This window comes from Psammomys obesus, unplaced genomic scaffold, assembly GCF_907164565.1.
Source record: "Psammomys obesus unplaced genomic scaffold, mPsaObe1.curated_primary_1811, whole genome shotgun sequence".
Taxonomy (NCBI): domain Eukaryota; kingdom Metazoa; phylum Chordata; class Mammalia; order Rodentia; family Muridae; genus Psammomys; species Psammomys obesus.
The window spans coordinates 1,343,346-1,359,907 of record NW_026596443.1 but is presented as its reverse complement, the minus strand read 5'-3'; the positions used below and the strand labels follow the sequence as shown (position 1 = coordinate 1,359,907).

The 16,562-nt window shown below is 41.6% G+C and overlaps 1 protein-coding gene and 2 non-coding genes across 6 annotated transcripts in view; 2 read left to right on the top strand and 1 right to left on the bottom strand.

The window, feature by feature from the left end:
• Nucleotides 1–4,141: 4,141 nt before the first annotated feature.
• On the top strand, nt 4,142–4,214 carry Trnak-uuu (transfer RNA lysine (anticodon UUU)). Its single transcript has one exon. It is a non-coding gene; the product is annotated as a tRNA-Lys (tRNA).
• Nucleotides 4,215–4,514: 300 nt separating this feature from the next.
• Nucleotides 4,515–4,587, bottom strand: Trnak-uuu (transfer RNA lysine (anticodon UUU)). Its single transcript has one exon. It is a non-coding gene; the product is annotated as a tRNA-Lys (tRNA).
• A 2,057-nt stretch (nt 4,588–6,644) lies between these two features.
• Nucleotides 6,645–16,562, top strand: part of Mdm4 (MDM4 regulator of p53) — a 43,040-nt gene continuing 33,122 nt past the window's right edge. For all 4 annotated transcript variants that reach the window (XM_055598231.1, XM_055598227.1, XM_055598230.1 and 1 more), the window contains exon 1: nt 6,645–6,748. The gene's annotated coding sequence lies outside the window, so the exon portion shown is untranslated. The remainder of the gene's footprint in view (nt 6,749–16,562) is intronic.

Here is a 16,562-nt window from a genome sequence, read left to right as displayed (position 1 = left end):
TAACTGGGGATACTCAGTAAGCAGTTTACTGGTTGGCCAATCTCATTTAGTCAATTTAACTCGAAACTTATAGCTTTATCATCCAGCTGTAACAAGGCCTTTGGGGAGGAAAACCCAAAACATCTCTTTATTCCTGTTTTCTCAAGAAGCCTGAACAGACACCATTTCCCTTCCTGTAAAATGTGGTATGCAAGGTGTAGTGTTGCACAACTTTAATCCCAACCCAAGGGGCTTAAGGGGAAGTCGAGGCAGGCAGACTTCTGTAAGTTTGAGGCCAGTCTGGTATGTATGTATGTATGTATGTATATATATATATATATATATATATATATACACATATATATATATGTACATATATATATACATACAAGCACCACCACTGCTTGGCTTGTGTTTATTTTCTTTATGCTGAATGTGTGTGCTTTTGGGGTCACCTTTCCTAGACTGCTGCTGGCTCTATGTCCTATTTATTTTCTACTCCATAGATAGTACAGAGCCTGAACAAAACAAAACAAAACAAAACATATATATATATATATGCTACTATGAATAGGAATATTTAAACTGCTATTTTGATGTACACGAATGTATGAGAACACCTTAAAATTATTGGTAATGGTGAGAAATTCTCATTACATAGGCTTCATTTGGTGTTTAAAAAGATGATTTATGAATGGCTTTCAGATGCTTGGCAGTTGTCAAAATCTACCTTATACACTCTGCTTGCCAATCACCTACAATTCCTCTAATGCAAGCATGTTCAGGGATGTATGCTGCTATTATGCTCTCTCTCTCTCTCTCTCTCTCTCTGTGTGTGTGTGTGTGTGTGTATCAAGAAATATATTCAACTAATTAATGGATGAATGGTTGTTTGGCTCATTAAAATTTCTTCCATATAACTGACAATTGCTTCAGCTCCAGTCTGATAATCTGAAATCTCTAGCCCTGCCCATTTTATATAAGTCATATTGTATTGCTTCTCAGCTCTTGTATTTATTGCTATTTTCTTTCTTCCTTTTCTCTCTCTCTTATTCTTTTTTTTTTTTTTTTGGTTTTTCTTTTCTTTTCTTTTTGATTTCTCTGTGTAGCCATGGCTGTTCCAGATTCACTTTGTAGACCAGGCTGGCCTCAAACCAACAGAGATCCACCTGCCTCTGCCTCCCAAGTGCTGGGAATAAAGGCATGTACCACCATGCCTGGCTTGCTGTTTGCTCTCTTTAAAGATTTATTGTATGTGTGTGTGTGTGTGTGTGTGTGTGTGTGTGTGTGTGCGTGTGTGTTTGCCTGTGTGAGTCTATGCACACAAGGTGCGTTCAGGAGCCACCAGAAGAACAGAGGGGATCTTTTGGATCCCCTGGGATTGGAGTTACAGGCAGTTGTGCGCTACCTGCCATGTGGGATCCTATGCAAGAGCTATTGTGCTCCTAACCACTGAGCCATCTCTCCAGCTCCAACTTTGATGGATTGATTGAGTTACTTCTTTAAGTTTTTGGTTTTTCAAGATATGGCTTCTATGTGTAATCTTGGGTACCCTGGAACTTACTCTGTAGATCAGGCTGGCCTCTGCCTCCTAAGTGCTGGGATTAAAGGTGTGCACCACCACTGCTTGGCTTGTGTTTATTTCTTTATGCTGAATGTGTGTGCTTTTGGGGTCACCTTTCCTAGACTGCTGCTGGCTCTATGTCCTATTTATTTTCTACTCCATAGATAGTACAGAGCCTGAACAAAACAATTTATCAGTAAACCCTGTTGAGTTAAGTCATTCCTAGCACTAGAGGCAGATGGATCTCTGTGAGGTCAAGGCCAGCCTGGTCTACAAGTTCAGTCCAGGACAGCCAAGGCTACACAGAGAAACCCTATCTCAAAAAACAAAACTAAAACAAATAATTCCTTGTGCATTAATTTTTAATCATATGTATTTGTATGTCTTTGTATGTGTGGGCATGCATGCCAGAGTGTGGGAGTCTGCTCCCCCTCATGTTATCAAGTTCAGCGACAAGTGCCTATAACCCATTGCACTATCTGACCAACCATCCTTGTGCATACTGAACTTGCTCCTTTGGATTTAATTTGCAATGGAAAATATAATAAAATAGTAAAAGCTTAGATTTAGAGGGTGTGCTGGCTAGTTATACATCAACTTGACACAACCAAAGTCATTTGGGAAAAGGAAACCTCAACTGAGAAAATTATTTCACTAGATTGGCCTGTGATATATTTTGTTAATTGATGATTGATGTGGGAAGGCCCAGCTTACTGTGGGTGGTGCCACACCTAGGCTAGTGGTTTGGGAGCTGTAAGAAATCAGGTTGAGGCTGGTTGGTGGTGGCACACCAATTCAATCCCAGCACTCTGGGAGGCAGAGGCATGCAGGTGTCTGTGAGTTCAAGTCCAGCCTGGTCTACAGTGTGAGTTCCAGGACAGCCAGGGCTAAATACAGAGAAACTGTCACAAAAAGCAAAAGAAAGCAAGAAAAAGCAAGAAAGAAAGAGAAAGAAAGAAGGCTGAGCAAGCCAGTAAGGAATACCCCTCCATGGTCTCTGCCTCAGCTCTTGTCCTGGCTGACTTCTTGTCCTGATCCCCAAGTGAGGGACTGTGCTCTGGAGCTCTAACCAGAAATATATTTTTCCTTCCTGAGTTGTGTGTGGTCATAGTTTTATTGGAGCAATGAAACCCTAACTAAGGCAGAAGTGGGTCTTGGAGGTCACCTGACTAATCCCCTAGTTTATGTATAATCCCAGGCCAAGTTGAGCTTCCTCAGCAGTTGCTCATTGTTCTTAAAGAACCACACAGTTTTAGAAAAAGAAATTTTCTTCAGCTGAGGCTGAGCTATTTTGCTGTTGCTGTGTTTAGGAGCCTTAGGTACTAGGAAACAAAGATGACTTTCCTAATCAGTGTCTGAAGTTTCACAATTCTGTATTCCACACTATGATTTGGGAGCTAAATAGATCTGGAAACTAATTCAAATTTTAAGATTCATTTAATCTTTAATTATGAGCATATGTTTATATCTGTGTATGCGTATGCCTTGTGGATGCCTGCAGAGCCCAGAAGACCATGTTGCTCACTGTGTAGACCAGGCTAGCCTCCAGTTCAATCCAGTTTAGTCCCCTTAGGTATAGAAATCTTGCTTTGAAAGAACTTATCTTGGGAAGCTGAAAAGGAAGGAAAAGAAAAACTCAATCAAAATGTAAAAAGTTTAAATTCCCTTATCAGGATCTACGTCCACTTTTCCATCTCCATTTACTTCTATTTTCTTGAAATATTAGATCTTCAGGTCATCAAATCTGGTGTTTGTGCCAAGTAGTATTTAATCAAACAGCTCCATCATTTGGTGAACGGAAATATTATTTTTCTTAATGGGGGAAAGGGAGTGGGGTTCAGAAGAATAAAAAATGAAGAGTGATAGAAGAAAGAGTATAATGAAAAGATCACAATTCTATGCTGAAGTGTCAGTGTTCACCTTGTTTGTTCATTTTTCTGTAATTTATTAGCATTAATTTTGTTTTAGATCTCCAACCAAGGACCATGCATGGATATAACCTAAAACCCCTGCTCGGATGTAGCCCATGGTAGCTCAGTACCCAAGTGAGTTCCCTAGTAAGAGGGAGAAGGATTATTTCTGACATGAACTCAATGACTGGCTCATTGTGCTTCTCCCCCCTCCTCCTCCTCGAAGGAGGAGCAGCCTTGCTAGGCCACAGATAAGGACATTGCAGCCAGGCCTGAGGATACCTGATAAGCTAGGGTCAGATGGAAGGGGAGGAGGACCTCCCCTACCGGTGGACTTGGAAATGGGCAGGGAGGAGATGAGGGAGGGAGGGTTGGATTGGGAGGGAAAGAAGGAGGGGGCTACGGTTAGGATACAAGTGAATGATCTGTGATTAAAATTTAAAAAAATAAATTTTTTTTTTGTTTTTTGTTTTAGAGTTTATTAGGTACTGGAGAGTTATCAAACATCAAATATGAGAAGACTTTGGAAAACACAAATATTAAGTAAATGGAACAAAGAGTAAAAACATGTTTAGTACATTAAAAATGCACTCGCTAGGTAACTAAAACCTTAGTTTAGCTTGCTGGGGGAAAAGCCACGGGTTACTATTATATCAAGTAAATAGAAGAGAAAGTCAGCACACGGAGCGCCCGGATAGCTCAGTCGGTAGAGCATCAGACTTTTAATCTGAGGGTCCAGGGTTCAAGTCCCTGTTCGGGCGGCTGCAAGTTTTGGCGATCTTTCATAGCAAAGAATAATATAAAAGATACTAAGAAGTCACTTTGAAAATGCAGGTAGTGTATTTTTCATAGATTTAAGGATATTCTACAAATTCTCAAGAAGGAAAAGGACCTACAAAATTTCGTCCTTTGTCGCGAAGGGAGGCTCGAATATTGGCTAGTCGGTGGAAATGTGAAGTGTCCAAATCCTCACTAATGGGTACGTTAGTTTGCTTGTGCTACCCTTAAATTTGTGCAATATTTGTTGATTTTGAAGTGTTTGAAAAAAAAAGTAGTCAAGGTGCCCGAACAGGGACTTGAACCCTGGACCCTGAGACTAAAAGTCTGACGCTCTACCCACTGAGCTATCCGGGCCCCTGCAAAGCAGCCCCTCTACAATGCTTACATAAGAGTAAGAAATCTTGCGCAATTGCTCTACTCACGCGAGACTTTAAGCGGGTCCAGATCCTGTTTCCGCCTGCGTTACTAGCGCCTTCCCAATTAGGAAATGTACGTACGCCGTGGCTAGGTGGACTCTGATCTGAAAGCTCCGAGGGACGCGGAATTCCGTTTAAAGCGCTCTAGAGTAACAGATTCGGCCTGTTTTGCCGTTGACAGGAGAGGGGACGTCCGGGCTGAAACTCATGCCGCAGGGTTGGAAAGGGGAGTTTTAGGGCTAAGCTGTGGAGTATGAAATGTGGAAAGAAGGGGTGCTGAGATTAAACAAGTTTACGTGGTACACGACACGGGGGTCACAGAAGGGCTACTGAGCACAGAAGCCCTCCTACGCCGGAGAGAGGAAAGCTCTTTATCTCTCTTTAAAGAGAGATGCTCTTTATCTTAGCATTTGATGATCTTCCTCAGTAATTTGAGCACAGACCTTTGCCATGGAGCTGACTTGAGAATTAGCCACTCTTTGAGAATGGGACTGTAAAGAGCCTTTGCCGGCTGAGTTTGCGTTCCCTTAATTCCTTTCATAAATGTTTTGAGAGTGGTTGGTTCGGTCTAGCGACGCTATATGAAAAAATTTACAGAAAGAGCGGTGGGGGCTGGAGGCTTATGGTTCGATGGTTAGGTCTTCCTGCTGCCTTTCGAGAAAACCTGAGTTCGGTTCTCAGCACCTTTATCCGGTGGCTTACCGCTGCCAGAAAGTCCAGCTTCTTAGGATCTGCGTTCTGCCTCGTCCGACCGAGCACATGGAAAAAGAACAATTAGGTGCATACCTTTAATCTCAGCACTTGGGAGGCAGGGGCCGGTGGATCTCTGAGTTCCAGGCTAGCCTCGTCTACAAAGCGAATCCAGGACAGCCAAGGTCACACAGAGAAACCCTGTTTAAAAAAGCAAAACAAAAAACCCTGAACAAACAACAACAACAAAAAAACAAAACAAAACCAACCGAAGAACAACAGCAACAACAAAAAACCGGGTTATCATTTACATCTGAAATAATGAATTCATACTGTGCTCCAAGATGCTCAGGGTTTGTTGTTGTTCATTTTTTTCAAGACAGAGTTTCTCTATGTATGTCGTGCCCTGCCTGTCCTTTGTAGACCAGGCTGGCCTCAAATTCAGAGATCTGCCTATCCCTGCCTTCCGAATGCTGGGATTGATACTCAGTTTTCAACAGAAATTATAAAACAAAATATTTCAGCTCGGAAAATCCTCTCACTCAGGATAATACCGAAATAAACCAGGTTATATGGGGGAGCTTAACCGTTTGTCACCGGCAGAGGTTAAAGGCAGTTTGCTTGAGATAGTTTGTCAACCCCTGGGAATGGTGGGGAAGCGCGACCTGATTCCGTGATCCAAGTTAAGCTCCGTTTTACTGTTCTTTGCCCCACCCCCCCCCTTTTTTTTTTTTTTTTATTGTTTATCACTTATTTTGTGGTCTTTCGTGACTAAACCAGTCGTTATGTTCTCCAGAAACAACTCGGATGCTGATTTCCTCGGCAGCCACTCCTGGGGAGTAAGAATAAATAAATTACGGTTTTTCTGTAGATCTGGAGGCCGCCTGTGATGATACTCTTAGCTTTCTTCTGTTTTGATCTCCTGGGACATCGCTATACATATTGGAAGAACCCACAAATTCTCCCTATTCTCGTGCAAAACCTCTTCATGCAAGGCATGGTGTGGCACGCTTTAAATCTCAGCACTCAGGAGGCAGACTTGGTGGATTTCTGTGAGTTCGAGACCAACCCGGTTTACATAATGAGTTCCAGGACAGCCAGGGCTACACAGAGTCCTTGTCTTAAAAGTAAAAACACTATGTCTAGCAGTCATCATGACTAGAGGGCTCTTCCTTGATTAGTATGTACTCTATGGTAGATTCTTCAGCCTTTCTAGCTCTCCAGTCCTCCGGAGCCTCTCTATGGTCTTTTTACGGCCTCCCCGGAAGCTCTCGCGAATGCTGGGTTTGAGAGGCCGGAAGTAGTGCTGCCGTTGCTCGCAGTTTCAAAATGCGGTGGAGGCCTTAGGATCTACAACTGCCACCCCTCCCCTAGTTAGGAGGGGGTGCGACTCATGGAGCGGCCGTAAGGTGTGGTGGTGGGGTCTGGCCGGAGGGGTGCGGGGGCAGTGGGCGGGAAGTCCGGCGGCCTCGCAGCTGGGGCCCGGGTGGGAGGCCGAGGGCGGCGGGGACCGCGGGGCCGCGGAAGAAGCTGTGGGGGGAAGGGTGGCGCCACGGACCCACGGGGGAGAAAAATGGAGTGCGGTGAAACTGGGTCTACAGTTACAGACTGAAAACGAAGTGAAGGTGCTGATGTTTTAATTGCATCTCAGATTTGAGGGGTATTGAGGAACTTGGGCGGAAAGGGGTAGGAGAAAGGGAGACCGGGAGAGTGACATTGATAGTGACGAGACTTAAATAATTTTTACGGTCGCCTTAGTGTTTGAAAGATATTAATTTGGGAGTCTACGTATGGACCTCTTTTTTTTTTTTTAATATCCACCGCAAATATAAAATAATAATTATTATTTCTGCTGATGCTGCTACGGCCACTGCCAGTAACCAGCCCAGGCTAGCCTGGTCGAATTCACAAAGAGACACCTAGATGGCCCACGAAAGTGAATTTTAATTAGCACACCTCTCAGTGATTCTTGTACATCCCCAAATTTTGAAACCACTCTATTAAGCCACACCTGGATAAAACAGTGCCTGTCTTGTCCTTCTCAAGAAAGTCCTATGTGTGTTAGGAAGCTCCATCAGGCCTGGGATGTGTCAAAGACACTTGAAACCTTTACTAAGTGTCGGTTGCTGCATGTCTAGTCATGTTTATTCTCCCCGTTCATACATTCCTGCTAGGAAAAAGAATTTTAGCTTCAAAGTATTAGTTATAATACTCTTTCTTCACTGTATTGGTCAAGACCACAACCCAACTCCTCTTTAAAAGAAGTGCAAGTGTAAAGTTGATGGGCCAATATCCCTAACCCCTCAGGCTTTCTAATGTCATAACAACTGGGGGCTGAGCTTTCCTGACTTGTTCTACACATATTCTCAGTTTTAAACCATAGAGGGATCATTTTGCAGGCATTATTATCCATCTTAAACTTTTCAGATAACAGCAGCTTTCTATAAGATACATTTTCTTTTAAAGTATTTTGCATTATAGTCCATTAAAGGATTGTATAGGCATTTCTTTAACTGGGTCTTAATTGGTGTTCTTTTAGGTTATTTCCTGGTTTGACAAATAGCTGCAGTACATTTTTGCTCCTCCACGAAAAATGTGTAGCACACTTAGTAAGAAGTACACTGAACCATATCTGATTTTTTTAATTTACGTCTTTATTTTTTGAGACAGTGTCTTATTGTGAGATCAGGCTAGCCTCTGCCTCACAAGTGCTGGGGTTAAAGGAATGCGCTGTTGTACTTGGCTTTGTTTTCTTTTTAAAATGAATTTTTATTCTTTTTTTTTTTTTTTTTTCCCAGTTGAGTTGAACAAGGGGCAGGAGAGATCGCTCAGTGGTTAAGAGCCCTTGGTGCTCTTAAACAGGAGCCAGGGAACTACAGTTGCCTCTGAGTATAGCTCTAGGGGGATCGGCTGCTTCTGGCCTTTGAGGGCATCTTCACTCATGTACATATACCCCTACAGAGAACACAAGAACAGATACATATTACATCAACAACCTTAGAGCCTAAAAGAATCGAGAATTACAAATCTTTAATTATTTTGTTTATTTTTATGATTTTTAGGAGTTTTTAATTTTAGTGTTAAAATTACAGTTATCTTCCCTGGGTGTGTGGTACACACGTTTATTCCCAAGCAGATACAGACAGATCTCTGAATACAAGGCCAACTTGATCAACAAAGTGAGTTCCAGCCCAGCATAGGAAACAGTTGTTTTCAAAGGCAGGCATTTCAAGATGAGGTATAGGAGTCCCTTGGACTAATTGTAGGGTAGAAACTACTTAATCATCATTGACAAAATCATACTTTCTACTCTATAGTTTCAAGGTAGGGGGAGAGCAAATAAGAAAGCAAAAGTAATTTTTTCACAGCGTGGTGAGGATTGGGCCTTCTGTGTGCTAAGCACTTGTTCTCACAGCTCCTCAAATACATGTTTTAATTCTGGTATCATTCCGTTTTTGGAGTCAGCAAAGCCTTCTCCAAGGAAGCAGCTTTTGACCTAATATGAAGAATGAGTCAGACCCCCCCATGTTTATTACATGCATTCATTCATTCATTCATTCACTCATTTATTTATTTATTTATTTATTTATTTATTTATTTATTTAATTTGTGGTATCTGTGTGTGGGATGTGTGTGGTGGGGGAGTCAGAAGGCAGTCTGTCAAGACTTCTTTCCTTCCACTATTGTGGCAAGCACCTTTCCCCACTTACCAGTTTCTCCAGCCAGAACTTTTGAGGCATGGGAAAGAAGGCTGTAGGTGCTGAGGCCGTGGCTTTCAGATTTAGAGTTTTGGCTTTAGCATGGTGGGAGAGCTCCATGATTTGGGGCTAGCTTTCTGTCTGCTTCAGTTGCTTCCTTTGGAAATGACTCTACTTCATGACACCCTGTAAGGATCAAACGAGTTATGTGTAATTTGCCTTGAAGAGTGGCTGACCCAAATGTCTTGGTCATTGTTGAACAGAAACAGGCTCTACAGCACAAAACTTAACTTTGTTATGCACTGTTTTATTTCTAGAAACTTTTGGGAAGTTTCTAGATGAATTGGGGATACACTTTGCATTTTGAAAGCTCAGTATTGAAAACACTGAGAGCGTGGTAAAAATTGTAAGAAAATTCAGTACCTAAATACATCATTTGTCATTATGGGTATTAAATGGTATAAGCTGGGACTTGGAGACTAACACAATGAAATGGAAGGTTGAAAGATGAAAAAAAGTCTGTATTCCCAATACCCAGTAGAGGGGATGTTTGTGGAAATGGGAGTCCTAGTATAAGGCTAATTTCTTCTAGGTTCCCCTCCCCCCTCACTATTTTTAGCCTTGGTTGTTGGTGAGACTGGTTGTGTCACTGTCCTTTAATTAAAGGAGAAGGAATTCTTTAAAAGTCATAGATAAGGGTTTTAAAAATGACACAGGGCTTTCTACTACAGTTAACAGTTTTTTAGTTTTTTTATTTTTAATTATGCGTACTTACGTCTGTGTGGGTATTTTCATGTCGTGTGCGTGGCATGAGTATGCTGTCTTTGGAGGCCAGAAGAGGGCATCAGATCCCTGAAGCTGCAGTCGTATGTCGATGCTGAAAAGTGAATTTGGGTCTTCTGCAAGAGCAGGGTGTTCACTGAGCCATCTCTCCAACCCTTCGTTAACAGTTTTTTTGTTTTGTTTTAAGATGGAGTTTCATAATGTAGCTCAGGCTGGCCTCCACCTGCATATCCTTAACTATGCCTGGCTTTAACAGTTTTTTAATACTGTCTGTTATACAGTATTAACAGTTGTATAATATACAGTTACACAATTCAAAATTTTCTGGTTCCTTATTTATTGCTTTTTCGAGACAGGGTTTTTCTTTGTAGCCGTGGCTGTCCTGGAACTCATCTTGTAGACCACGTTGGCCTTGAATTTACAGAATCCACCTGCTTCTTCCATTCTTGTTCTGGGATTAAAGGCATATGCTACCACACTCTGCCATTTCCTGCTTTATTATTTAATAACATAATTTGAAAAATTTTTGAACTAGGACTCACGTAAATTAGTCGTGTTTTCTTAGGTTTATGAGATCTTAGGTCTCAAACCCAGGACATTTGGCAACGGGGCCCCTATTTAACATATTAAAGAGGATGTTGGCCACCAGGTTCTTCTTGCATCCCTAACTGTTAGAGAGTACTGCCCCCTACCCTAAGCTTCTCCAGCTCAAGAGCTGGGCTGCCCTTCCCCCAGCCGCCCTTCTCTGTATAATCTAGCTATTTTGGTTACCTGGTTTTACCAGGCTACTCTCTTGATCAATCTCTTAGCCTAGGTCACCCCTCCCCCGTCTCATTGCATGGCTCAGAGTCATGTTCACTGTGGACTCTCTTTTTGTTTTGTTTTGTTTTCTAGACAGGGTTTCTCTGTGTAGCCTTGGTGTCCTGGACTCACTTTGTAGACCAGGCTGTCCTTGAATTCACAGAGCTCCATCTGCATCTGCTGAGATTACAGGCAGGTGCCACCATGCCCAGCTGCTTTCCCTTCTATCTATAATGAACTTTCTCCTCCACTATACTTAGGGGCAGTCATGTCCTTCTGTATTTTATTTTTTATTCTTTTATTCATCTGGTGCTGAACCCAGGGACCAGTTGTGCCTGCCTTTTTTATTTTTTTCATTCACCCCACTCAGTTTTTCCTGTACCCCAAGATCTTAGAAGCTAATTGTCTCCTTTTGTTTGCTTGCTACCCAGCCTTCCATTTTTCATATAAGTTATATCTGATATTAAATATAGATTTTTGTTCTTTATTTTTTGGTCAAGAATATTTGGTCAAGCCAGGCATGGTGGCACACACCTTTAATTCCAGCACTTGGGAGGCAGAGGCAGGTGGATCTCTTTGAGTTCAAGGCTAGCCTGGTCTATAAAGTCCAGGACAGCCTGGGCTACACAAAGAAACACTGTCTCCAAAACAAAAAATATATATGTATTTGGTCAAGGGGCTGCTTGCTTTTCCTAGGTGTTGATATTACAGGTGTGTGCTACTATCCCTGGCTGTATTTACTTTTTGGTACCATGAATTAAATCCAGGGTGTGTACATGCTAGACAAATACTCCAGCATGGAGCTACATCCTTAGTCTAATCAGTGACAAGACTCAGATATGTTTGGGGTGGGGAAAGAAGAGATCTGCTTCCTTCAAAGTTCTTGCTTTATCCACTTTTCAATCTTTGACCTAATTTCTTTTGTTTTGTTTGGAGACTGGGTTTCTTTGCCTAAGTGGTTTTAATATGTCCTAGTTAACTTTTTAATACTGTCTAGAGATACCATGATCAAGCAACTTAAAAAAGAAAACATTTCCTTGGGAGCTTGCTTACAGTTTCAGGGGGTGAGTCCATGAGACAGTTTTGGCGGGGTTGGGGGTAGGGGGGTAGAGGGGAGAGCACCAGAGCAGTAGATAGAGCTACATCTGACCCGTAACTAAGCTGGAGGCAAAGAGAGTGAGACTGGGCCTGGCAAAAGCCCACCCCCAGTGGCACACTAGCTAGGGATCAGATATTCAAATACATGAGTCATTATCATTAAAACCATCACAGTATGTATTAATGACTGCTAAGGGGGTGGTATTTACCCTTATACTTTAAGACTTAAGGTGAACTAGACTTGTGTAGAACCCACAGTGCCTCAAATGAAGGAACAGTGTGTACAAAGGCCTTGAGGCAAGAAGCAAATGTTCTGGGAAACTAAAAGGTCATTTTGGCTATAGTTGGATGAGTGAACAGGGGGAGGACAGTGCAGGCAAGATAAGACTAGACTTCTGAGAAGCTATACCAGGTGTTTAGTAGTTAAGTTACAGAACAGGATCAGTGTGTCCTCTGTGTTCTCAGCTCTGCCCTGGTAAAATGGTAGATTGAACCAAAGTCATTAAGCATGATAGGTAAGCATTCATTTGTGATATATGGAATCAAGAGATCACAGTTAGGGATTGGAAATGCTTGTACAGATGGAGTGTAGTTAGGAAATGGTGTGTGTGTCCTCCCCCGGACCCAAGATAGTTTTTCTGTGTAATATTGGCTGTCCAAGTTCTGTAGACCAGGCTTACTTCAGACTTACAGAGATCTGCCTGCCTCTGCCTTCCAAGTACTGGGATTTAGAGATATGGGCTACAGTGCCTAGTAGCAAGTTTTAAACTGTATGAAAAGTGCTGGGATTACAGATGTGCACCACCGCTGCCTATGTTTTTTGTTTTGTTTTTCTTTGAGTTTAAGTGATTTAATAGTTACAATCTTGAAGTGTCAGGGAATAGGAATAAAGAGGAATCAAGAATGATTCTTAACTGGGTAGTGTCAGCAACTGAATATAACTTTCAGCTGGCAGCATACAATAAAAAAGGAAAAGCTTTTGACTTGAGCAAGCTTGTGTTTTAATTAATTAATTAACTAATTAATGTTGAGGCAGGGTCTCTCTAGCTCTGGCTTGTCCGAAACTTACTCTGTAGATCAGGATGGCCTAGTACTCAGATCTGCCTGCCTCTTCCTCCCAAGTGATGGGATTAGAGACATGGGTTATAATGCCTAGCAGCAAGCTTTAAATGTATAATAATACTTAACTCCCCCTTATTAAAGGGGATTCTTTTCCATTGAATTCAAAGTGTCAGTGGCTGCTCATTTCTCATGTGTATGAATGATGAGTGTGTTTGCACATTCTTTCTAGTATTGGGTTATTACAAAGTATCCTGTTCACCTGTGTTGGTAGTGCATGCTTTTAATCCCAGCACTCTGTAGGCAAAGGCAGGAGGATCTCTGAATTTGAGGTCAGTTGGTCTACCAAGGGGATTAGTTTCAGGACAGCCAGAGCTACACAGAGAAACCCTTTCTCAAAATAAACAAAAATCCTTCTAGTTCTATTTTTTGCATCCAGGTTGTCTTTTGCCCGACAATCAAATTTTCTTCTTTCTTCCATGACCCTTAAATAATTAATAGTAATAGTAATAATAATAAATTATAAAAATAAAGTTCGATAAGACAAAAGGCCAGATAAAGCAAAATGATATCAAAAGTTCACAAAAATATCACTGAGTTTGTTTTTTATATTGGCCAGCTTCTGGGGATGGACCTGCTGTGGAGTATGCTTGGTAGACCCAGTACACTCCATTGGAGAAAACTGATTTTCCCTATGTCAGTGGGTTTCAACTGGAGATAGCTTCTTGGTTGGTTGTGGGACCCTTTCAGCACTTCCCTATCCCAGTGCTGAGACCCCATCTGGCTTGAACCTGTCTTGTGCGTGCCGACATAGTCTCTGTGAGTTCATATGTGTACCAGTCCTGTTGTGTTACTCTTAAAGACACTGTTTACTTTGAGTCATCCATCCCTTAGCTTTTACAATCTTTCTGCCTTCTCTTTTATATAGGTCCCTGAGACTTGAGGGGAGGGATTTGATGGTATCCCACTTAGGACTGAGTGTTCCACAGTCCCTCACTTTCTGTGGGTCTTTGTGCAGTTCCTACTTGCTGTAAGAAGAGGAGGAGGAAAAAAGAAGCAGTAGTTTCTCTGATCTTGGTTGATCAAGAACCTAATCTATGGGAATAGCAGTATGTCATTAGGAGTCATTTTATTGTTATGTTCCTTTAGCAGAATAATCATAGTAGGTTTTCTTCTGAGCTCATGACCTATCTAGTCTCAGGTTCTTGGCCACTTAAGCAGTGTCAGGCATGAATTTAATCTCATGGAGTGGGGCTAGTAAAAAAAAAAAAAGTGGCTGGTTACTCCCATAACATTTGTGCCACTATCGGACCCAAATGTACATATTTTAGGCAGGTTGCTGTTGCAGGTATGAGTTTGTAGCTGAGTGATGATTACCTTTCTTCTCTAGTAGCAGAGTACCTTCTAGCACCATGAATGCTAGTCAGTAGGATGACATGGATGGACTATTCTGAACTGATAGAGAAGGGAGAACTGAGCCTTTATGTAACAATCATAAAGGGGGGATTTGATGGCATCCTATTTAGGACTGAGTGTTCCAAAGTCTTTGTGCAGTTCCTATCTGCTGTAAGAAGAGGAGGGGAAGGATGAGGAAGAGAAGGAGGAAGAGGAATGAGACAGGCAGAGTCATGGGAGATAAAGCCATGAGGGAAAAGGAATTGCGGGAATACTATTACAGTTTCCTGTTTCAGCATCTTGGTACACCTGTATCTTGGTACACCTTTCCTAAAGATTATTATTTTTACTAGATTTTATTTTATTTTTAAAACAGGGTTCAGCTATGTAACTTCAGCTGGCCTTGAACTCAAAAGAGATCTGTCTATGTCTTTGTTGCCTCTCAAGTGCTGGGATTAAAGGCATGTACTTACTTCATACCCAGCAATTTTTTTATTTTTTTTGAGACAGGGTCTCACTGTATAGTCCTGGCTGGTCTTGAACTCAGAGATCTGCCTGCCTCTACCTTCTAAGTACTGGGATTAAAAGCCTGGCATATATTTTTATTTTTTAATTTATTTAATTTTATTTTATGTGTATTAGTTTGAAGTTGTCAAATCCCTGGGAATCAGCATTACAGACAGTTGTGAGCTGCCCTTAGGTGCTGGGAGTTGAACCCAGGTCCTTTGGAAGAGCATACAGTGCTCTTAACTACTAAGTCATCTCTCCAGCCCCTGGCATATTTTTATAATACAATCTGATGCCCTCTTTTGGCCTTTGTGGGCACTATATACACACAGTACACATACAATAATTTTTTTTTTTTTTCGTTTTTTGAGGTAGAGTTTCTCTGTAGTCTTGCTGTCTTGGACTCTTTTGTAGGCCAGGCTGGCATCAAACTCACAGAGATCTGCCTGCCTCTGCCTCCTAGAGTGCTGGAATTATAGATGTGTGCTACTGTGCCCAGCTAACAAAAGTTTTTTTACAGGAATATTATATAGAAGTCATAATGAATAGTGAATGAATGGAAGTGTTTAACAGTATTAGAGGATATTCTAAATGAAGTAAGGTAGACACAAAAAAAAGGACAAATATATGAAGTATCTCAATGTGGTAGTTTGACTGTAATTGGGCCCCCATAGGCCCATAGGGTGTGACAATATTGGGAGGTGTGGCTTTGTTAGAGGAAGTGTGTCACTGTGGAGGCGGGCTTTGAAGTCATATGCTCAAGCTATGCCCAGTGTGATACAGTCTCCTGCTGCTGCTGCTTAACGTTCAAGATGAAGAACAATAAAACCCTAACTAAGGCACTAGAGTAGGTACGTATGTAGAAATACGTGCTGGTTGTTGGTGCTGGTGAACAGGTAATGGGGAAGCATAATGCTTAATGGTTACAGCTTCAGTTTGGAATGATTAAAGCAGTTTTGGAGATGGCTAATAGCTGATGATTGTATAGCACTGTTAAATTGCTTAATAGTACCAAGGTGTACTCTTTAAATGGTCAAAATGGTAAATTTTGTTATATACAGATTACTGAGTAAAAATAAAATTTAGGGGCTGGGCAGTGGGCATTCCTTTAATCCCAGAAATTTGGGAGGTAGAGGTTGGTGGATCTCTTGAGTTCAAGGCCAGTCTGGTCTATGGAGAGGGTTCCAGGACAGCCAGAGTTAAACTGAGAAACCCTGTCTTAAGGAGAGAGAGAAATTAGAGCAAAATTTAGGCTCAGTGAGTAAAGGTGCCTGCTGCAAGCCTAATCTGAGTTCAATCCCTAGGCCAATATGGCAGAAGGAGAGCACCGACTCCAGTAACTTTTACTATGACTCCCATATATACATCATGGCACAAACATTTGTTCTCAGTCCAATACATAAAATAAGTAATAAAAATAAAAATGTAAGCTAAATAAAGTGATTTGAGAAGAATTAAGTAATGTCAGTGAAACAGTTATCTCCCAAATTACATGCAATGTTCTTTTTTATTTTTTTTTTTTAAAGCAACTAGGCTAATTATGTATTTCTTAGGAATACGCTTTGAAGAAAGCAAGGGAATGAAACTGTATTTGGGATGATTGTTAACATAAAGATCCCCTGGAGTTGGAGTTACAGGCCACTGTGACCCTCATCCCCATTCCTAGCCTTCATGGTGCTGGGGAACAAACTCTGGTCCTGTGGAGGACCATTGGTCGCTCTTAGCAGATGACGTCCAGCTTGAATTCCGCACATTTAAAAGCTCCTGTATGTATGTATTTTTAAAGACTTTGTGTTTTGTTTTGTTTTGTTTTTAAGAGGTCTTACTGTGAACTTCAGGCTAGCCTTGAACTCATGACAAATCTCCCAAGTACTGAGATTAC